Here is an 11158-nt window from a genome sequence, read left to right as displayed (position 1 = left end):
TATACTGAAGATAGAAATAAAATGCAGGCGTAACTCAGTGGGTCAGGAGAATGGTCTCAAGATGGATTTCGACCCAAAACGTCACATATTCCTCTTCTCCAGAGATGCTGCCTGGCCTGCTGAGTTACACCTGCAATTTGAGTCTATCATCATTCATTTCTGTTCTTTCGAGTAGCGGACGTGCACAGTTGAAGGTCCACATTCATATTTTTATCCTTTAATTAAATCAAAGGTATTCCAGTAACTTCCCAACCATGATGTGTAGTTGAATGATATTTGTCTGTGGTGAATATTTCCAGTGAGGTTTACAGCATTCTACACTGATGTATGTTACAAATTCCCCTCCTGTCAGATCCATTTTCAATCATGTCCTAGCTTGCTGAATTCTGAGTACTTCAAAAAATGCAACGAACAGCCAGTCCCAGATTTTGTACAGTTTTTCTTTCGTAAATGTACACTCTTCAAATTTGTAAGGGGCAATGTCTTAACAGCAGCTGCAAAAACAAAATGAAGGTGGCATCACCGTCTTCAGAAGATTAAATAATGCAGTGAGTGGCTTCAGTCCAATTGGACATTTGGAACAACTCACTTAATAGGGTGTATTAATAGGGTGCTTGAAGAAATTTTAAGAATTAAGCAAAAAGGTTCTATCTTACAGAAAAATACATTAAACCTGCTTTCATTCAAAGAAGTGCCTTGGAAAAAATAATTTCCAGCTTACGAAGGAAACATTTATGAAGTAGTTAAATAATATTGAAAGAACTAGTTTTACCTGTTATAAAATTATAGCAAAACCTGTCTGTCAGGTTTACTGAACCTTTCTTTCTTTAGTGCAGCTGCTAGTACTGGAAAAAAACACACAAACTAGATTTGCAAGTATGTGCTAACAGTGCTTTGTACCATCCTGTTGCCTCCATGAATCCTGCTGAACTTCGTCTAGGATTCGGGTGGAAAGTACACAAGTGCGTGAAAACCTTTTTAAACAGCTACTCAGGAGTAAGTATGTGACATTTCTATATTATCCACAGCTCCAATCTGTTCTTTCGCGTTTGCATTGAATTGAATCATTTGGATAGTCTAGATACTGGTGTTTTGCTATGAGTCTCGCCATTACTGTACCAATACCTTTGCTAAAATCTGTGAGATCCAGATCAGCATTTAATGTTCTACTTGTACCCAAGTTACTCCGTATTAAAGTAAAGTGCTCATGATTGTGTGAAATGTATTTACCCATCCAATCTGGGTATGTATTAATGTTCCCAAAAAACTGCAGCATGTAAGAATTTCATTGTTCCGGCTTATATCCGGCACTTACGGCATAGACACTTCTCAATCTTGTTTATTGAAACAATCAATGTCACTAACTTTCTGCGGCCAAATTACTGCTGGCAGTATTTTTTATAAAATCGAATATTATTTTAAAGGAGGATTTGTTTTTTTTGGTTTTAGATTGACTATGCAATGCTATTAAAAAAATTGATTCATAGAGCATTGGAGACCAAAGGCTATGTGGGCATGTTTCATCATGCAGTCAAGACAATATAATCTTGTTCCTATCAAGGGTTCGTTTTGCAGACACATGCATACTATACGGCAATGGATTTCTGATCAACAAAGATGGCAAGAATTTTAGCTGAATTTTAGCAGAATTTTTTTAATTGCAAAACAAAATCGTTCCTAAATACTACGAAGATTGTGGGACAGCATTAAGATTTGGATCAAATATGGAAGTGTTTGAGAGCTGCACAATTTCACTTTAATTTCATGTTTCATATATCGTGTTGTGTTTTATGACTGTTGGCAGACCAATTTCTCTCCTGGGATAAATAAAGTTCTATCGTATCGTTAATCATTCCAACACGTCCTGTGGTGTTAAAGGTGTTTCTGGATTTTATGTTTTTACTGCAGCCTCTTACTTGCCACTTTCATTGCTCCCACCGCCCCCTTCCACCTATACTCTCATTGTAACTACTTCCTTATTCACTAACTCCCTATCTGATATCTTTGGTAAATGTGGGTGGGGATTTTCAGTAATTCTGCTTGTTGACCTTGAGTTAGACAATCACTCAAACATTTGTGTATTCTGCAAGCAACCTGTAATAATCATCCAGACCCTTTGCCCTCACTATTCTGATTAATGTTTGAGAAAAACAAACTTTCAGTTAAGCAAGCAGGCTTGCCTGGGGCAAAGGCTAAGGAGAAATCTTTGTGAAGGTATTTTTTTTAGAATATTGCGCTGTTAATAGCTGGGTAACATCTATTGATTTTCAATCAAAAATGTCTTCTGTGCACAATCATCTCCAGATTGAGAACATTTTGATCCACATTAAATGAATTTAACTAAAGGGGAAAGAACCCAACAATATAGTTACATTGAACCTTTAATGTAGCGTCATCGAGCCACAGAGACAAACAGTGTGGAAACAGGCCCTTCAGCCCAACTTGCCCACACTAGCCAACATGCCCCATCAACACTAGTCCCACCTTTGGCCCATATCCCTCTAAACTTGTCCTATCCATGTATCTGTCTAAATGTTTCTTAAACATTTATTCTTTAATATAAAATAACTCTCAAAGTGTTTTGCAGGAACATTCCAGGCCAACAAGAATGCATTAGACCAAATGCTCGTTCAAGTATTTAAATTGTGATCTAAAATAGGCAGAGGCACATAGGAAGGAACTGGACAACTTGGGTCCAGGCAGCTAAAGTTCCAGTTAGCAGCAGACGAGCAAGGGAGATGAGACGTGTGCAAGTGACCTGAACTAGGAACTGCTGGCCCTTGGTCTTTTCTCCACTCCAGCTCTTCACCTCCCCCCTATCCCCAACCCCTTACTTTCAGTCTGAAAGAGGGTCCCAACCCGAAATGTCACCGGTCCTTTTTCTCCAGAGATGCTGCCTAACCCGCTGAGTTACTCCAGCACTTTGTGTCTATTTTCAGTATAAACCAGCACCTGCAATTCTTTGTTTCTAAAATTAAGTAGCTAGCAGTTGATAGCTGGAGACTTATGCGTTATTGTGATTTGTTTAACCAAATAAAATTGCAATTTCTCTATGTACAAATAGATGAAAGAAAAAAATATTCTTGTAGACAGAAGTGATATTTTTCTTTTGATTGAATTCAAACAAAATGGTGAATAGGAACACTTTATAGTCACCATGTTTCAGTCATTAGGTCAGTGCTCCAGCCAATCATTGCTCAGAAGGACAGGTAATGCGGTTTCAGCTGAGAAAACTCATTTTGAGTTCACGAGTTACTCATGTTGTCCCTTCTGTAGTTGAGAAATTCAATTGGCATCTTGTTTTGAAATGGGCTGTTGCAGTTCTTCACCACTGTTTGACTCTGAAGATGGTTGAATTAAAAATACAATCACTGCATTTACATTCGAGTAAACTATGGATAAATGCTAAATCAAGCTTGGAAATCATTTTCCGTATGATTACTTAAAAGTATTGAATTTTGACTTTATAGGCAACACCAAATTATTTAGCTAAGTCTTTCTTAGTGTTCTGATATCAATGTCTTGTGATTTTCTACCGCATTAGAAATGACGTGTAATTGTTTGTTTTGTTTCGCTGAATTTACTATTAGTGACCGTGCTGTAATTTGGATTATCTTGCAATTCTAAGAACTCATGCCCACATCAATAATGCAGTTCAGTACAAATGGGAACTTGTATTTGTCAGGACTGGACTGTGTTACTGTGTTAATCAGTACCTTTAATCACAGTATTACTGTATATTCCAGGTATCACACTGTGTACTCCTCTCTGCTATACAGATTGGGATGGTTCACATTGTCAAAACATTACAATCAGGCTGAAACAAATAATCACATTTATTTCAATAGACAATAGACTATGTTAGGAGTAGGCCATTCAGCCCTTCGAGCCAGCACCGCCATTCAATGTGATCATGGCTGATCATCCCCAATCAGTACCCCGTTCCTGCCTTCTCCCCATATCCCCTGACTCCGCAATCTTTAAGAGCCCTATCTAGCTCTCTCTTGAAAGTATCCAGAGAACCGGCAGAGAATTCCACAGACCCACAACTCTCTGTGAGAAAAAGTGTTTCCTCGTCTCCGTTCTAAAAAAGCCAGGGCCGACCTTAGGAGGTGTGAGGCCCAATTGGGAACAATTTTCATAGAAATATAAATAAATAATTATAAATGAGTCACGTGTCGTGAGTAATATGACAGTCAGTCGGCTTTAAAAAAAATCTTAAACCGCGCATGCGCAGATTGTTCTCCTCTCCGTAAAAATAAATAAAGTAACAATTCAATTTGCCCAAGGCTTCCAAATCTCCTTCTTTCTGAATTACTGAATGGGTGGAGGGTGGAGGGTGATGGCAGGTGGAAAGATGATGGGAAAAACGGGAGCACACGGGGACAAGTTGAATCAGTTGTCATCTTATTGAATGACTATACTAGTTCAAGGGACCAATTGGGGGGAGTTCCTTTCACAGCGTGTGGGGAGTCTAGCCAGGGGTAAAGTTGTGGGGAGGGCAGGAGCGTTGAGAAGGAGGGGGTCGGGTTTATGCCAGTAACCCACTCATTCACCGCTACTGCTGTGCTCCGGGCGCGGAGCCACTGCATTGTGGCCGGGGAGGGAAGTAGCTTGCATAGCTACGAGCGGCCGCCATCACCAGACAGCGGAACCGACTGCCATCTCAACACCTTCTGACGGCCTGCTCACCTCTGGCAGTGCTCTCTGTCTGAACAGTGAGGGGATCAGCTCAAGAGCAAAGATCATAGAACGGAGTGGGTCAGAGGGTGACGGATAACATCAATTGGGGTGGAGCTTATTCCTGTGTCAGCACGAACAAGGGATCAATTGAGGTTACTCGCACTGACACATGGAGTAGGCTCCACTGCCCGCTGTCCTATTATCCATCACCCGCTGACCCGCTCTTGAGCTGGATGCTGGCATGATCCCCGACCCCCTCCCTCTCAACGCTCCTGCCCTCCCCACCACTTTACCCCTGGGCAGACTACCCACATGCTGTGAAAGGAACTCTCCCCCCCCCCAGCAGCGCTGTCCTTTTACAGCCGCTTCCCACTTTACAGCCGCTTCCCATCAGCTGCTAGCAATGAGGGATAGACTTGGCCATCGTTCTTGATGTTGCTGTACTGAGGGATAACGAAGTCTATCTTTCTTGGCTAACAACCTAGCCTTCGGCCTCCAAGATGCAGGTACATTTTCTAGCAATGTTACAAAATTTTGAGATTTTAAAAATCAAGTCTGCAATTTATCCCATCAGATAAGGCATAAAAAGAAGTTTAATTTGACACCTAATTCACTTTCATATCTTCAGTATTAAAACAGTTATGGCCATTTTCCTACTCGAAAATTAGTATCTTGTTCCCTATTGCTTTTCCATTGACTTAACACAAAAGCTGTGATCTTGGACAGTCAAAAGCCCATAACTTTATTAAAAACTAAGAGAACTGAATTAAATTTTCAGTTATTATAAAAATTGAAGCATTCTGAAACAAATATAAAACATCTTACTTGGATGACCTGAAATTAAAGCATATAATTAGTTAATTACCTAATTGTAGCTAATTACAAAATTGACCGTTGTGACGGAAATAGTAACAAACACCCAGACTGCCTTGAAAATTCAAAAATGTGATATTCTCAAGATCAGAACTTTAATACTATTGTATTATATGCTGTAAGTCCGTAACAGATAGGTAAGTAAATTACAATTTCTAGCAATAGACCAAGTCTTTATGGAGAAGATCAGTTGCTAGCTGGTACATTGGCATATCATAATCAGTAGCATAGAATAGAATAGAATAGTTTCTTTATTGTCATTGTAACATGAACCATGTACAACGAAATTTAAAAATGTCAGCCAGTCAGTGCACCATTCAAACATTTCTAAAAGCTAACGATACATACAAGGTAAAATATTTTAAAAAAGATAAACAACTAAAATAAATATCATGAATATAGCACGCATAAACACCCAACCCTACATCCTTCTGTCGATTTCACAGTGTACCACAGTCCCTTAGTATGTATCGCCCCTGCGTTCCTTGGCGGCTACATTTAGTGCCTTTATAGCAGTGGGGTAAAAACTGTTTTTAAGTCTGTTTGTCCTTGTCCTTGTAGACCTGTACCGTCTGCCTGACGGCAACAGTTCAAACAGGGAGTGTCCGGGGTGGGAAATGTCCTTTATAATACTCTGGGATTTTTTGATGCAGCGGGAACTGTGTAAGTCCTCCAAGGTGAGGAGAGGGCAGCCGACAATCCTCTGGGCGTTGTCAATGGCCCTCTGGAGCGCTTTCCTCTGAGCCGCTGTGCAGCTGGTGTACCACACGCATACACAGTATGTTAGGATGCTCTCAATGGAGCACCGATAAAAGGACAGCAGCAGTCTCTGAGTGATGTTATTCTTCCTGAGCACCCTCAGGAAGTGCAGTCTCTGCTGGACCTTTTTCAGCAGCGCAGATGTGTTCACGCTCCACGTCAGGTCCTCCTCAATATGGATTCCCAGGAAGCGGAAATCCGCCACCCTCTCCACACATTCCCCTCTGATAATTAATGGTACCATGTCCGTTTTATTCTTCCTGAAGTCTATTATTATTTCCTTTGTCTTTAAGGTGTTGAGGAGCAGGTTATTTTCTCCACACCACACTGTCAGCTGCTCCGCCTCATCCCGGTAGGCGTACTCGTCCCCCCCGGAGATGAGTCCCACCACCGTAGTGTCATCCGCAAATTTGACAATGGTGTTGCTGTGGTGGGCGGGGGTGCAGTCATGTGTGTAGATGGTGTAGAGCAGGGGGCTCAGCACGCAGCCCTGTGGAAAGCCGGTACTGAGGCTGAGGGCCGTGGATGTGTGATGGCCCACTCTGACTCTCTGGCTGCGACCCGACAGGAAGCTATTTATCCACATGCAGGTGGAGTGTGGAAGTCCCAGATCCCCCAGTTTGTCCACCAGTTTGTGGGGAAGGATGGTGTTAAAAGCAGAGCTGTAGTCCACAAAGAGCATCCGCACGTAGCTCCCCCGCTGCTCCAGGTGGGACAGTGCAGCATGGAGAGCTGTGGCTACAGCGTCCTCTGTGGATCTGTTCGCTCTGTACGCAAACTGGTGGGGGTCAAAGCTTCGGGGCAGGAGTGATGTGATGTGACCCCGGACCAGTTTTTCAAAACACTTCATCACCACTGGTGTGAGTGCGACTGGCCGGTAGTCGTTGAGGCTGGAAATGTGGGGGTTTTTGGGCAAGGGGACTATGGTTGCGGACTTCAGACAGGGTGGGACAGTGGGCTGGGCCAGAGACTGGTTGAAAATCCTCGTACAGACTCCAGCCAGCTGGTCTGCGCAGTCCTTCAGCACGCGTCCAGAGACGCCGTCGGGTCCAGTAGCCTTCCTTGGATTGATGGCCCGCAGCATGCGCCTCACCTCATGCTCCTCTATCTTGAGGGTTAGGCTGCTGTGGACCATGTGGTGTGATGTGGCTGTCTCGGGTGGCTCCACTTCAAAGCGAGCAAAGAAGAGGTTCAGCTCCTCTGCCAACGAGGCGTCACCTTCAGCAGCTCTAAGGTTGGTCTTGTAGTTGGTGAGATACTGGATCCCCTGCCACACCTGCCTGCTGTTGTTACTGTCCAGGTGGTCCTCTATCTTCCTCCTGTAGTCTGATTTGGCCTCTCTGATGCCTCTCTTCAGGTTAGCTCGGGCCGTGCTGTATAAAGCCCTATCGCCAGACCTAAAAGCGGTGTTCCTCTCTTTTAACAGCTGCTGGACCTCCCGGGTCATCCAGGGCTTCTGGTTGGGGTAGACCCGGATGCGTTTGTCCACTGTGACCGTGTCCATGCAGTTTTTAATGTAACACAGTACACTGTCTGTGAACACCTCCAGGTCCCGGTGTTCAAACACATCCCAGTTGGTCCTGTCGAAGCAGTCCTGCAGCTGCTGAGATGCACCATCAGGCCAAGTTGTGATGGTCTTTGTGATGGTAGGAGCAGTTTTCCTGAGGGGGGCATATGCAGGAATTAAAAACAGGGACATATGGTCCGACTGACCCAGGTGTGCGCAGTCCTTCAGCACGCGTCCAGAGACGCCATAGCATCATCATACTCCTCAGATTGTAACCAATAAACAACTCTGTACACCTTGTTTTACCTCAACTTTCCAATTTTGGCATTGTAAACTACAAGTTTTTGCTCTTCAAACCAAGCATGACATGCCTTTCTGCCCACTACTTTCCCATAAGGAAAGGGTGATTTTTAAAAATAGCCTAAGTATCCAAATTACAAACTAATCCCATTCACAATATAACATGATAACAAGAATTCACAATATAACATGATTTTAAATCTCACTGTCATTAATTTATATGCCAGATGGAAGGAATTTAATGTTTAATTCCCATAAATTAATCTAGAAACATCCACTCAATATAATCAAAATCTCTGTAGAACCTGCAATGTGGTGTTACATATATATTGCAATCAGTGATGGAAATGGATTTTAGGAACTAGGGATACGCTAAGGTCCGTGAGGCTGAGGTTGGGCAGGAAGGTGGGGGGGGGGGGGGGGGGGGGGGGGTAGACGCTATAAGCCCCTCATGAGGAATTTTATTTAACTCTGAAATTGAGGATAGACAAAAGCTGGAGTAACTCAATAGGACAGGCAGCACTGCGACTCTGGAGAGAAGACCCTTCTTCAGACTGAACTGAACTCTCGTTGGTGAGAGTAATTGTGATTGTCTAAAGAAGGGTCACGACCAGAAATGCAACCCTCTCCCCAGAGCCCTTGCCCGTCCTGCTGAGCCACCACAGACAGGGAGTTGAAGGTAGACACAGGGGGGTCCACCTTCAACTTCAGAGCCAAACAAAAAACACAGAATGCTGGAGGAACTCAGCGGGTAAGGCAGCACCCGCGAAGGGAACATATCACATCAGGAGCCTCCACGGGCTAGGACCCCCCCCCCCCCCCCCCCCCTCCCCCCAACAGAAAGGAACCGCAGATCCAGCGTTCGCCGCAAAACGTCTAAGACGGAACTGCAGATGTTGGAAAATAAAAGGTAGACAAAAATGCTGGAGAAACTCAGCGGGTGAGGCAGCATCTATGGAGCGCAGGAAATAGCCAACGTTTCGAGCCGGGTCTGAAGAAGGGTTTCGACCCGAAACGTTGCCTATTTCCTTCGCTCCATAGATGCTGCCTCACCCGCTGAGTTTCTCCAGCATTTTTGTTTACCGCAAAACGTCAATGATTCCGGGAATGCCGAGAGAGCTAGAGAGAGAGCATGAGAGAGAGAGAGGGAGGGAGAGAGAGAGCGAAAAACAGAGAGGCACAACGTGGGTCGATAGGTAAATTAAATGACTAACCTGCTGCACACCAAGAAGCTCACCAAGAAGAAGCCCTCAATCATGATGATGAGTTTTAAGAAATTCTCAATGTGTCATCAATGCATCGATCTACATTCCTCAGTAAATGTAATTGTGTTTTGAACAAGTATTAATGACGCCGCGTGAATTGTATTCAAAGGAACGCGGCATCATTAATACTTGTTCAAAACACAATTACATTTACTGAGGAATGTGGATCGATGCATTGATGACACATTGTATAACTACTTGTTAACTACAGGCTGTTAACAAGTACTACAGTAGCAGTTAACAAATCGTTTGTGTCTGATGGCCGTGCAGCGGTTGTTATCCATGTTCATTTTGAAAAAAAATCCGTATGGCGAATGTTTATTTAAAATCTTTATTTAACAAAGCGAATTTGTATTTCCGTACGAAATACAGAAAATTAACGATGGGCCCCCCTTAGGCGCGGGGCCCAATTGGGAGAAATCGGTCCAATCGGCTTAAGGCCGGCCCTGAAAAAAGCACAGCATAAAACATTGACTGACTCAGATCTGTGGCAAAACAGGTAATAGTAATATCCTCTGATGTATTAAATATCCTGACTGATGTATTGAATAATGAATTTTACATTATCACTTGGTAGGATTCATTATGTTTTAAGGCTATGGCTATTGTAAACTCCAACTGTGCACTTGTTATAAACTATGCACTATAGCTCTCTACGGGTGCTGTCTGCGTGGAGTTTGTACGTTCTCCCTGTGACCGAGTGGGTTTTCTGTGGGTGCTCTGGTTTCCTCCCACATTCCAAAGACATACAGGTTTGTTGGTTAATTTGGCTTTGGTAAAAATTGGAAATTGTCCCTGGTGTGTCGGATAGTGTACGGGGATCGCTGGTCTTAACTCTAAAAACTTTAAATTATACAGTTATTGCTTAGCACATGGTAAGCAGTGCAAGTTATCTTTATTGTTGCAGCTGAAATAGTCACCATACCTAACACAAACGGGACTAGCTCAGGTAGACATCGTGATCGGCATGGACAAGTAGGGTCAAAGGGCCAAGTTTGGGACTGTATTTGTAGGAAGGAACAGCAGATGCTGGTTTACACCGAAGATAGACACAAAATGCTGGAGTAACTCAGCGGGACAGGCAGCATCTCTGGAGAGAAGGAATGGGTGACATAGCGGGTCGAGACCCTTCTTCAGTTCTTTCTTCCGCAGAGATAGAAATGTCATAAGATTTCTGGTTAATGGCCCTTCATCAGAACAGGAAAAGTGAGGAAACAAGCACGTTTTGAGTTGCCAAGAGGAGGTGAGATAGAGAGATCGAAGGAGATGCCTGTGATAGGGTGGAGACCAAGTATGTCTAGGTAACACAATGTTTTCGGAGCCACCTAGTTGCAAATAAATGTGAGCAGTTAGAAAGAAGATGAAAACAAAACAACTTGCTGGAATGCTGAAACAAAAGGGAATGCTGGAGATGCCAAGCTGGTCAGGCAGCATCTGTGGAGTGAGAAACCCAGGGTAATGTTACAGGTGGATGTTCTGTGGAACGGTTTAGGTTATGATGGATGCAAAAATGTCCACTGGATGGTCGGCATAGTTCAAATGGATCAGTGGTTCAAAGGGTCTGTTTCTATTGTGAACCTCACCATGATTCTGTGTCTTTACACCATGATAGATTTATGTTTGATTCATTGAGTAACTAACAATGGTGTAAGTTGAATTTATTCATCAAAAAATGGTTTGTACAAGTTGAGTCATAATCCTGTTTTATTATACTTTTGCATGGTCACAATAAGCACCAGTAAATTTACAAATCTAAAAAGGACGCCTGAAG

General features: G+C 43.2%; 1 protein-coding gene across 4 annotated transcripts in view; it reads left to right on the top strand.

Annotated features, from left to right (window-relative positions):
* Positions 1–455: 455 nt before the first annotated feature.
* rbbp8nl (RBBP8 N-terminal like) overlaps positions 456–11158 on the top strand; it is a 76135-nt gene continuing 65432 nt past the window's right edge. For 2 of the 4 annotated variants that reach the window (XM_033041950.1, XM_033041951.1), the window contains exon 1: positions 456–996. The gene's annotated coding sequence lies outside the window, so the exon portion shown is untranslated. Of the gene's footprint in view, positions 1001–11158 lie in introns of all 4 variants that reach the window. The other 2 variants (XM_033041947.1, XM_033041948.1) reach the window with 2 other exon arrangements.

Source organism: Amblyraja radiata, chromosome 23, assembly GCF_010909765.2.
Source record: "Amblyraja radiata isolate CabotCenter1 chromosome 23, sAmbRad1.1.pri, whole genome shotgun sequence".
Classification (NCBI taxonomy): Eukaryota; Metazoa; Chordata; class Chondrichthyes; order Rajiformes; family Rajidae; genus Amblyraja; species Amblyraja radiata.
This window is presented reverse-complemented; position numbering and strand designations above follow the sequence as displayed.